Consider the following 12,286-nt stretch of genomic DNA (forward strand, 5'->3'; position numbering starts at 1 on the left):
AAGAGGAAAACTAAAGCTAATTATGACTTTATATATCTCATATTTGCAACTTTATCTCTCATATATATAAATGTGTCATGTGTCTGATTAGGTGATCTTTTAGTTGTTTTCATCCTGTCACATGTTCCTTTGTCTTAGTTTCCCACCACTTGTTTGTTACCATGGTTATCCTCAGTAGTGTTGTCCCAGCTGTCATGTTAATCATCTAATTTCTGTCATTTCTGTCACTACTTAAGTTACACCCTCACCTTCAGTCTTTGCATAGTCACTGTTATGTTAACCTGCTATGTTGGAATGGTTCCCTGCCTTTTTGGTTTGTTCCTGAATGGCATTATTAAAGTTTAAGTTTGTATTGGGATATTCTGAGTATCGAGCCTATTCCTGTCCACACCCAAACTTTACAAAATTATGCTATAATATTTAATAATAATTAATAATGAGTACAATATATACACACACTCACCTAAAGGATTATTAGGAACATCTGTTCAATTTCTCATTAATGCGATTATCTAATCAATATCTAATCACATGGCAGTCGTTTCAGTGTATTTAGGGGTGAGGTCCTGGTCAAGACAATCTCCTGAACTCCAAAACTGAATGTCAGAATGGGAAAGAAAGGTGATTTAAGCAATTTTGAGTGTGGCATGGCTGTTGGTGCCAGATGGGCCGGTCTGAGTATTTTACAGTCTGCTCAGTTACTGGGATTTTCACGACAACCATTTCTAGAGTTTACAAAGTATGCGGCAGTCCTGTGGGCGAAAATGCCTTGTTGATGCTAGAGGTCAGAGGAGAATGGGCCGACTGATTCAAGCTGATAGAAGAGCAACTTTGACTGAAATAACCACTCATTACAACCGAGGTGTGAAGCCACAACACACACAACCTTAAGGCGGATGGTCTATATATATATATATATATAATGTTTTGGACATTTATAAAGACATTTTTGGTATGCAGGATTATGCATCTGTAATGTGTCTTTATTACATTAATTTGATGTGTATGGATATGTATGATTCTAATGCTTCTTGTTTTTTCTGTGAGGGTGTGGTTTTGGTGACTGGCATAATGAGAGACTTGCACAAAAATGAAAAGATTGTTCTAATTAATACTGCAACCAATGAGTACCCACAATGACACATTCACAGTCACTCTCATACACAAAAACATCACACACGCTTACTCACCGCAGAGTGGGCTGTGCTGTGGCTGCAGTTTAAAATGGCTGACTGTCACGCCATACCCTGGTCCTCTGGGCTGATTTCACTTTAATGTACCAAGGGCTATTGAGAGTGAAATAATTTATGGCTTATGTTCTTTAAATTAATTTTCTGTACTGAGAATGTTTTCATTGAGAAATAAACACAATTGCACACACATTCAGAGAGCCGGGTGTCTGTGTGTGAACAAGTGTTAAACATGCAACGTGTGATTTTCTTGGCCTGTCTTCATCTTCTTGCATGCCTTTTCCAACAGTGTTTGATATTGTGTATGTTTATGCATGTGTATATTTTTGTGTGTGGTCGTGTTTTTGCATGCATGCTTCAGGCTATGATCTGAGTCATAGCATGAGAAATAAAATGTCCAAACAAGCAGGCCTCGCTGGAGTGATTAAACAAACCTGCAATGATCCACAGAGCAAGGACAAATGCCACGACATGCAGCACAAGGAAGGTCTTGAACAACTACTAGTTATAGTTGACTTACAAGTAGTCAACTAGTTGGCAAGCCTGTGACTGGCATTTAGGTGTCTAAAGCACATTTGCTTTTACAATTGCTTTACCTTTACAATTTATGAAAACAGAAACAGCACCAGCTCAAAACACTACATTTGTAAAAAATATGATGATTTGAAGAAATAAGGTTAATTTAATCCAAATATGCAGTTTTAGAACAGCAGTTTCAGAACCCCAACCACAGAACCGGGAGTGAGGAGCAGGGCTTAAACAGTCATTGTTGCTATCCATATATGTAATTTTGTTTTGTCAAATATACGCTGTTTTCATATGGATTTTGATCGGATCGATGTCTAAAATATTTAACAACAATACTTTTAAATAAAGTCACTTTTCTGTTCATATCAACATTTTAAAACATAACCTATTGATCATGCATAATATCAATGGATACAGTAGTTTATACTTCATGGAACACAGGTTAAAACTATACACAGTTTTTATTTTAAATATTAATAAATGTATAAACCATGTATAACGTGTTTCCCATTATATATATATATAAAAAAAGTATTTTTTTTTTCAGTCACATTCATGTTGTTACAAAAATACTGACAGAAAATAGCCTATGAGATTTAATGTTAATGGACACAAACACTGTAGTTTATTGTTACTTCAACAATACTACAACTTTTTATTATTATTTTAAAAATATATTAGGTCTAATACATTCGTAACATGTTATAAAGTGTTTCTCATTTGATTCTATATTCAATCATATTATTTCGATTAAAAACAATAGACAGAGAATGTGACATTTCGATTTTTAAAATGTCAAATAAAAATAACCATTTATTACAAGGCCTTAAAGTGAAGTGTCTTAAGTGTCTCTGAAAGAAAACAAATAGGACTTAATATATAAAATATTTTTGTTTTTGTTTTTTGTTATTTAAATGAAAGCGCATAAAAAATATAAAAACTAAAACATAAAAAATAAAATTAAAATATGCACACACAAAAAAAAAATGCCAAAAAATTATCTTAAAGCACAAAAGCTTGTGACTCTTAAGCCAATATCATGGCATTTCTGCAGAAATACTTGAAAAGATTAAAGTGTTTTCATCCCTGAAAACGAAATGAATACGTTTTATTAATGACTAATTATTTAATATTAAGACAAATAATATATTTTGACAAATGCAAAAAATGCTTTATTGATAAAACATGAAGGACATAAACAGATTCAATATTTGTTCACCACCACATGTATCATGACAGAAATATCACACAACTCAACATATTCTCCTTCATGCTTCTGTTCACATCTCACTGGCTTAAATGCATGTTTCTCTTGTTCAAGGGAATGAATTGAAAAGTAACTTTATTTAAAAGTGTTGTTGTCAAATATTGTAGACATCAATCCGATTAAAATCCATATGAAAACAACGTGTATGGGTAGCACCCGCTAACTTCATCCACACCTTTAGGTGGCAGTATAAAGTCTAAGACCACTAGGCTAAAGAAGAATCAACAAAAGTGTATTGCTGCATCCCAATTCGCCTACTTATACTACGTCCTAAAAGTATGTACTCTTTTTGTGAAGAAAAGGTATGTACTTTTGAGTGTGTAGCAGAAAAGTATGCAAGCTTCGGGACATACTACTTCGCCATCTTTAACAGACTCTGTCGCTTAGTTATGTACATCCCGTCACCGTTTATCTGCCCTGTCATCGACAGATTCGTCACAGTTCAAATCCTCCACATTCAGTTTAATCTCCTACCGTATCGGAGAGAAATGTAGCCGCTTGTTGATCTGCCATGTGTGGGTCTTTGTGGGTCAGAGACTCTCCTCATGTGTTTGCAGTTTAAATATAATGATGCATTTAAAAGTTAATGGCCAAAGGTGTCATTAAAAAAGTTCAGAATGCTGCTGCAGGTGAAATATAATGTGGACAACACTGAATAAATATATTTTTGTCAGGTTAAATATTGATAGTTGGTCACTCAAACCCCTTTATCTAAACTTAACCGTCTGACTCGCACATCCGTCCTGTTTGTAGTTTTTTAGCGCTTTTTATCCGCGTTTGTAGTTCTAATCGAATCCTCGTCCAACTCGCAATGGGTTGTGGGCAATATCAGCCGTTAGAGTGTCCATCGATTCATACTTTGAATTCGGACCGGAAATAGTAAACCATCCGGGAATCTTTGGAATACTCTTTTCAACATACTACGATTTGGGACATACTAATTCTATTTTCGAATACTATTTGGGATGGATAGTACTAGAATTGGGACGCAGGGTATGTGTGTGTGATGTATTCAGGGAATAATGGGCCCACACTCTCACTATGGGCCCAATTTTAACAATCTGTGCCCATGGTCTGAAGCACATGGTGCAGGCACTACTTTAATAATGAAAAAACGGTCGGCATGCCAGGTGAGTGGTCCAAAAGGGTTATAACCTAGTATCTTAAAGCTACACTATGTAACTTTCCATCCACTAGTCCGCTATTCAAAACAAAGGTGTAGCTTGTTGACACCAGGTTTGAGCTCAGAATCTTGGGACATGTGGTCTTCACCTCACAGCCGGTTTAAAAGAATCGGGATAGGACTAGTATGAAGCAGAGCGGGACCAAATGTTGAGGGAGCTGAGCAAGGCCGCTGGAGCAATTGTTATGCAACACATGGCTCACGAGCAACGGGACTTTTATTTTATTTATTTTAGTTTGTGGCGCTTGTTACCATGTTCTTTTTTTAAACCCTTGTACTAAATATAAAACTCATGACATGGAACTACTGACGAAAAACAAATTCTTAAGAGTCTATGATTGGATCGTTATTGCATGACTATTATGTTGACAGAGTGACAATGTGATGATTCCTCAAGCTCAGACTGTGAAAGAATGGTTGGGAGGAAGCATGAAGGATCATTTTTACACATGAACCTTCATGCACCCCTGAGTCCAGACCTTAAACTTTTGGGATTGGTTAATTGATTCAGGCCAGCAACCACCAAGAAAAATGAGAGTAGTTGTGGCTTATATGAGTAGATTGATAATTGATGAACCCCAAAATGCAACACTTTACAATATGATTGTATTAGGTAAAATATTATAATACTTTTCGGTTTCTCACACAAACCGATCAGTTTGTGTCTTAAGACATCAATGTATTGTCACGAGCCAAAGGGTTTAATATGGATTCATATGTCTGTGTTTTTTACTCTCAGTGGCTCTCATAGAATTACACCCCATTGACATGCACTATACGGCAACGGCTGGAGTTAAAAATCTTCATTTGTGTTCTACTGAAGAAGTAAACACACCTACATCTTGGATGCCCTGGGGGTAAGCAGATAAACATAATTGTCATTTTTGGGTGATCTATCCCTTTAAGATTAACTAATGCTGAACAGAGGTGTTGTTCATGGTTAGTTCATGTTAACTAATGCATTAACTAATTATGCTGTTAATGTTTGTATGCAATAATATTTGCGTGAGTTAATGTTAACAAAGATTAACTAATGCTGAACAGAGATGTTGTTCATGGTTAGTTCACTAATGCATTAATGTTAACTAATGCAACTTTATTGTAAAGGGTAACACCCCCCACCCCACCCTTTTTTGTTTTAGAAAGTGTCTGAACATGAGGCAGTGCTGGCGTGTGTGTGCGTGCGTGTGAATTGCTGGCAAGTTTGTCTGGCTGGGTAGATTTGCCGAGGTGTTGTCTGGATGCCTGTGAGCGGCGGTGGTTTCCTGTTTCTTGCAGCCCCATCTGAGATCCCTTGGAAGCACCTGTGTCTCTTCTCGCTCTCCAGACAGCCACAGGAATATACTGAGAGGTCAAGCCCACTGGGATGGGTGAAAATTCCACCATCCCACTCACTTACAACCTTTCGTGCCACAGACACAAGAGTTTGCACATCACTAATGAACCTCAGAAGCCTATACATTCCCTCTTGCTCCTGGAGAAGTGTATTTTATGTGGGAGGGGGAAACACCAGACAGCTGGATAATTGCCTGTCTAGCTGCACTGAGAGCAGCTTTTATAGGCTAATAAAGTTCTCCTTTATAAACCTGTTTATTATCGCACAAGCCTCCATTGATGAAACTTTCTCTTTCACCTTGCACGTGAGTTTGTGTTCTCACACAAACAAATGGGAAAGTTGCCAAAGAGATAGGCCAACATATTGGCAAGATACAAATCTGTCCAGTACGGTTAAAAGATATCTGTCTGATGTTAGAGCATTGATGTCTTTTATAAAGACCATGTGTGTGAGACTGCACGAAAATGACATTTTCACAAACCACAAAAACAACTGTAATCAGTTAAGAACATTCAGTCTCCGTTGCACTAACAAGTCATTTTCTTGTTTATTTTTTGCTGGCCAGTATAGTTTTCAAATTCCATTGTAGAAATATAATATTCTCACTGGCATTGCCTCCCTCCAGTAATTTATTCCCCCAACTGAAAGTGTCCGATAATGGAGGGTTACAGAGATAAAGTGAGCTTGTCATGTGGTCTCAGTGTGGCAGACATCATGAGGGACAACTAAGGGGTAAAGTTTGGCTGGTAGCATGGGTCTGTTTGCCTCTGCTGGTAGATACTGTATAAAAAAAGCACCTTTTTCTGTTGACAAACACAAAAATGAGCTGTGTATTCTGAATATATATAAAATAATAATAATAAAAAAAATGTACATGCTGCATATATATATATATATATATATATATATATATATATATATATATATATATATATATATATATATATATATATATATATATATATATATATATATATACAATTTTTTTTGTTATTATTATTTTTTACAGTGTATTAGTATACTTCTTTAAAACTAAAATAAGTATACTTTCAGTTTACATTTATGTACTTTTTAGAAATATAGGCTTCTTAAAAAATTATCCTTAACCTGACTTATACTGACAGAAAATTTTATTTGGACTATACTTATACTAAATATTTTGATCAAGATATACTTAAAAAGTATATAAGTAGTCTAAGTACAGTTGGCTTATAGTTGTGTTTACTCTTGATTGAATAGCCTATTAAACACAAACACAACTGATTGTAAACTTGGAAAACATTGGTTTACATATATATAAAAAAGATGTTCTTTCTAAATGTATACCTGAAGTTTTGCGTAGTAATTGTATACTATGGAATTGGAAGTATACAAAGGAATATTGAGAGAGAGAGAGAGAGAGAGAGAGAGAGAGAGAGAGAGAGAGAGAGAGAGAGAGAGAGAGAGAGAGAGAGAGAGAGAGAGAGAGAGATTTGAGACCCCCTTCATTTTTTCACTGTGTTATATTGCAGCCATTTGCTAACATCATTTAAGTTCTTTTTTCCCCATTTCCTTAATGTACACACAGCACCCCATTGACAGAAAAGCACAGAATTGTTGACATTTTTGCAGATAAAAAAAGGGAACAACTGAAATATGACATGGTTCTAAGTATTCAGACTCTCTGTGACACTTGTATATTTAACTCAGGTGATGTCAATTTCTTCTGATAATCCTTGAGATGGTTCTACACCTTCATTTCAGTCAAGCTGTGTTTGATTATACTGATTGGGCTTGATTAGGAAAGCCACACACCTGTCTATATGAGATCTTACAGCTCACAGTGCATGTCAGGGCAAATAAGAATCATGAGGTCAAATGAACTGCCTAAATTGTGGCAAGGCACAGATCTGGCCAAGGTCACAAAAAAATGATGCTGCACTTAAGGTTCCTAAGAGTATAGTGGCCTCCATAATCCTTAAATGGAAGACGTTTGGGATGACCAGAACCCTTCCTAGAACTGGCCGTCTGGCCAAGCTATTGGGGGAGAAGAGTCTTGGTGAGAGAGGTAAAGAAGAACCCAAAAATCACTGTGGCTGAGCTCCAGAGATGCAGTCAGGAGATGGGAGAAGGTTGTAGAAAGTCAACCATCACAGCAGCCCTCCACCATTCAGGGCTTTATGGCAGAGTGGGCCGACGAAAGCCTCTCCTCAGTGTAAGACACATAAAAGCACGCATGGAGTTTGCATGGATGGTGATAAATAATATATGTACACACACACACACACACACACACACACACACACACACACACACACACACACACACACACACACACACACACACTAAATGATATTAAGTTAACTTAAAGAAAAAAGTATACTTGCGAGAATAAAACTACCCAGCTACTTTCATAAGATACAAGTATGTAACTAGTAAGTATAATTATATGTGAGCTTGTAGTTACAGTACAAATGAAAATCATAGTTGTAAACTGTGTACTCATAGTTTACTACTGTTGCACTTAAAGTATACTTAAAAGTTTACTTTTATACACTAAAAAGTAGGCCAATTTAATCCCAAGTATTACTGAAAAAGTACGCATATAAAAATACAACTACACTGACATTAGTAATCTTACTAAACTTAAAATGATTCTTGTACTGTAATAATAATAATACTGATGCATTTTATTTAACAGCGCCTTTCAAAACACCCAAGGTCACTTTACAGGGAAAAAACAACAACAACAATATAAATACATAAATCAACACACTTAAAACACACATGCATCATAGAGACAGAAAAATAAGTAGTAAATCATAAAAAAGCCTGTCTAAAATGGTAGGTCTTGAGACGAGATTTAAAAGTATGTAGACTTTCAATATTACGGATATCGAGAGGGAGAGAGTTCCACAGTTCCAGAGGGGCCGCATGGCTAAAAGTTCTAGCTCGCATGGTACTTAAGTTTATTCAATTAAAATAAATATGAATTAAAAACATAAAAAATAACAAATAAAAAATTAACATATGCGGCTTGCATATTTAGACGATTCTATCTTGGCTCCATGTACACGTCAAAAGACTGTATAGCCTTGCACCAGCCTCCTATCCGGAAGTCATATCCTTTTAAACATTATTTCCCCTCTCGCCTATAAAAGCCACACAAATAAAAACATTAACAATATTATAACAAACTGGTATTTAAATGAACATATTTATAAGAAATTAAATAATCTAGCAAGTTTGGCTTCTACAATAGGCATTGATTGCGGGTGGAATAAAACATTTTAGACATAAACACTTTTTTGGGGAAAATAAATAATACTTGATGCTCCTTTAAATTGAAGTTGCTTCCTTAGTAAATGGGAAAAAGGTGAATCTGTGTCTCCATCACCCTGTTGATTGTGCATGTGCGCACACACAGAGACATGTAAGCCACCAAGTTGGACAGGCCAGAGAGTGTTGGGTTACATTCCTTCCATCGGGGCTGAGGGATGGTCAGGCAGGTCACTCTTAGTTCAGTCCCAGGAAATTGGGAGGAGAGAAGTTCCTCTCTGAGTATCAATACAATTTTGCAATCACATGTATGCGTCTAGTTTTGTGTGTGTGTGCAAGTCTGTGCATGTGAGAGTATGGTTGTGGTTAAACTGTGGGCCTCACAAGCAGAATCTCCTCCCAGTTCTGTACTGGGTCTAGTCTGAGTCAGAATTCCTCAGCCTTTTGGAAATTCCCAAAAGTCTTGGGGTGGAGGGTGGGTTGCAGGCTGGTCACAGCGTTGTGGGGGTCTGAGTTTGGCTAGTCCCTGCGATTCTCCAGCTCTGGGTACAGGCCCTTGGGCTGACCCTGCCTGTTCATACACACCCATCTGCTTCCTTTTCATTTGAGCTCTTGCTTTACACAATGCTTTGCACAATACTTATGAGCTTAACGGCAGTCTTAGACATTAGACATTATTACATCTGAAGTTTTACTAATTCGACTGAATATGAACATTACAGATACATTACATTATAAACGGACGGATGGACGGACAGACAGACGAGAATAGTAGTAATGAGAATAATAGTAATGTAAACTGTAAATAACAGTAATGTTTCGTAAAGCACAGACAAGGAAGTAAATATTTAATCCAGATCATTAGTTCACAGGGAATTTGGCAAGATGCAGTAAAGAAGATTACTTGAGACGTTACTTGAGAAGACTCTTCTGGTTCTCTGCGGGACAGGTGTACTTACATCCAGCCATCTTCACCTCAGTGACCTCAGAGGTTTTCTTTTGTAAAATAGTTCATAGCATGTGAACCCAACTCACTTTCTTTTCTTCTCGAATAAATCCATTTTCAAATGCAGAAAAGAACAGGCAGGTCCTGGTGTTCCGGGTCTGGTTGACTGTAGACTCCCTCAGGAACATTAAGTCACCCACCTTGGCAAAGATGACGCACATACTTGCCATGTTTCTGAATCTAACGCCTAACTGATTTTTTATCCCGTCTGTCAGAGCTCTTCAGTCTAGTCTTGCAGAACTAATTCAATTCTTCATGCTTGACAAACAAATAGACAGATTAAATGTTTGATTAAAAAAAGAAAAACAGAGTGTGCAACACATTCTCATGGTAATTCGTACTATTTGTGGCAACATTGCAGGAGCAGACCTTCATGCTTAGCCTACTTTTCACAATTCATACAGATTTATACAAATTCATCACCAATTCGTCAAAGTGGAAAATACATGTTCTCACTTTTATTGGCATTATTATATAATTGACACCAAAGGTTCGGCTGGTCACATGGCAATGCCAACAGGCTTAGGGTAGAGTGGGGGAAAACCCCTACTGTTTTTCTCCCAGAATAACCACTGTAAAATCAAGATCCGTTTTTTGTTGTTGCTATGGACTATGTTGACCAGAGTGATGAAGAAGTTTTGACAGCAGAGCTTTGATGCACCTGAGAGAAAACAGATTTCATGTTAAGTGATATAATGTTTAACAGTGTTCTAAAGCTTGTTGTTTTGCAGAACATTTAGGCTATATGATATGCAAAGAGCAAGGCCTGTAGTTAGGGATTACTTGTTACTGTAGTAACCATGTTCTGAACATCACATTCTTTGTTTTTTCATCAAATGTAATCTAACTAGATGGTTGAATAAAAATATTCAGACTTAATATTTACCTGAAACATTAACATAAGCTAGTTAGCCAGCCAGTTAGCATCAGCTAACTATTTATTATTCTAATTTTTTTAAAAGGTTGATTTTCAGCATGGTTCATTAATACATTTTTATTTTTATTTTGGCTTGTCTTTTTTATTTTAAGCTACATGCTTGTACTCGGAGTTTGCTATAAACATATAAAGCTAACTGTTCAGAGTATAGGGACCCACTTTGTTACAAATTGTATATTTTTATATACTTGGTTTATAATGTATGCCTTTATCACTGAAAACTAGGATCACTACTCTAGACACATTTAACATTTGTTTCAAAGAAAAATTACACAGTCCTTAGGGGGGCGGGGGGGGGGGGGGCGTTTTCCCACACTCCTTACATCATACTCTGTCTGATACTATGCAAATGAAACTATTTAGATAAACCCAGTAATTGGCATTTTAAAATGAACAGTCATGTCCTGTCTAAGTGGTGCTTAATCTGAATAAAATGAAAAGTGGACTAAACTTTCATTTTGATAATCAAAAATTCTGTGATATCATAACATAACTTTCAAAAGACTTTACATTAAGAAATATGCCAAGCTCCTCGATCCCAAATATTGTTGAATATGTATTGTGCAAATGAAATACTCGTTTTTCTTTTCCTCTTACATTTTTTTTCTTTTGTTTACTCTCCCCCTGGTGGTGAAAATAGTAAATTACCATTTCGTTCCAGAATTCCAAGTCATGTTATTATCCAAAGTGTCTCTGCAACACTACCACCCAGGAATAGTTTTACTTACACATGCTTGTCAATATTATGGCAACAGCACAACATTAATTACAGTTTTATTTTATAATTTACTCTGATTGTGACGATTACTGTGGGCTTCACCATTTGTTTTTTGTATTATTATTATTACTATTCGAAAACAGATTCAAAAATATTCAAAATACCTTCAGGAGAAGATTAAGAAGCATTCAATATAATTCATATGTAAAATCAAAAAAAGGAATGAAAATCATGCACATGAATAAGAAGGGGATAGGTAAAAGTAGACAAAATATAACATGACAAAACAAATCCTATAGGAAACAATGATAACAAGAAAAAGATCATTAAAGTGAAACAGATAAAACCAGTAAATTAAAGCAAGCTGAACTTAATCAGAGACAGTGTATATTATTTTATTTATTTATTATTGTTATTTAACCAAAAAGACCTAAGCAGTGAGATCTAGCTCAATACCTCAACCAGAAAATCTGAAAAAGTAGGAAGCAAGCCCATACATTTTTGTTTTAGATATATACTCACCTAAAGGATTATTAGGAACACCATACTAATACTGTGTTTGACCCCTGTCGCCTTCATAACTACCTTAATTCTATGTGGCATTGATTCAACAAGGTGCTGAAAGCATTCTTTAGAAATGTTGGCCCATATTGATAGGATAGCATCTTGCAGATGATGGAGATTTGTTGGATGCCAAGAAAACATCCCCCACACCATTACACCACCACCACCAGCCTGCACAGTGGTAACAAGGCGTGATGGATCCATGCTCTCATTCTGTATGCCAAATTCTGACTCTACCATCTGAATGTCTCAGCAGAAATCGAGACTCATCAGACCAGGCAACATTTTTTCAGTCTTCA

This window comes from Pseudorasbora parva, chromosome 17 (genome assembly GCF_024679245.1).
Source record: "Pseudorasbora parva isolate DD20220531a chromosome 17, ASM2467924v1, whole genome shotgun sequence".
Taxonomy (NCBI): domain Eukaryota; kingdom Metazoa; phylum Chordata; class Actinopteri; order Cypriniformes; family Gobionidae; genus Pseudorasbora; species Pseudorasbora parva.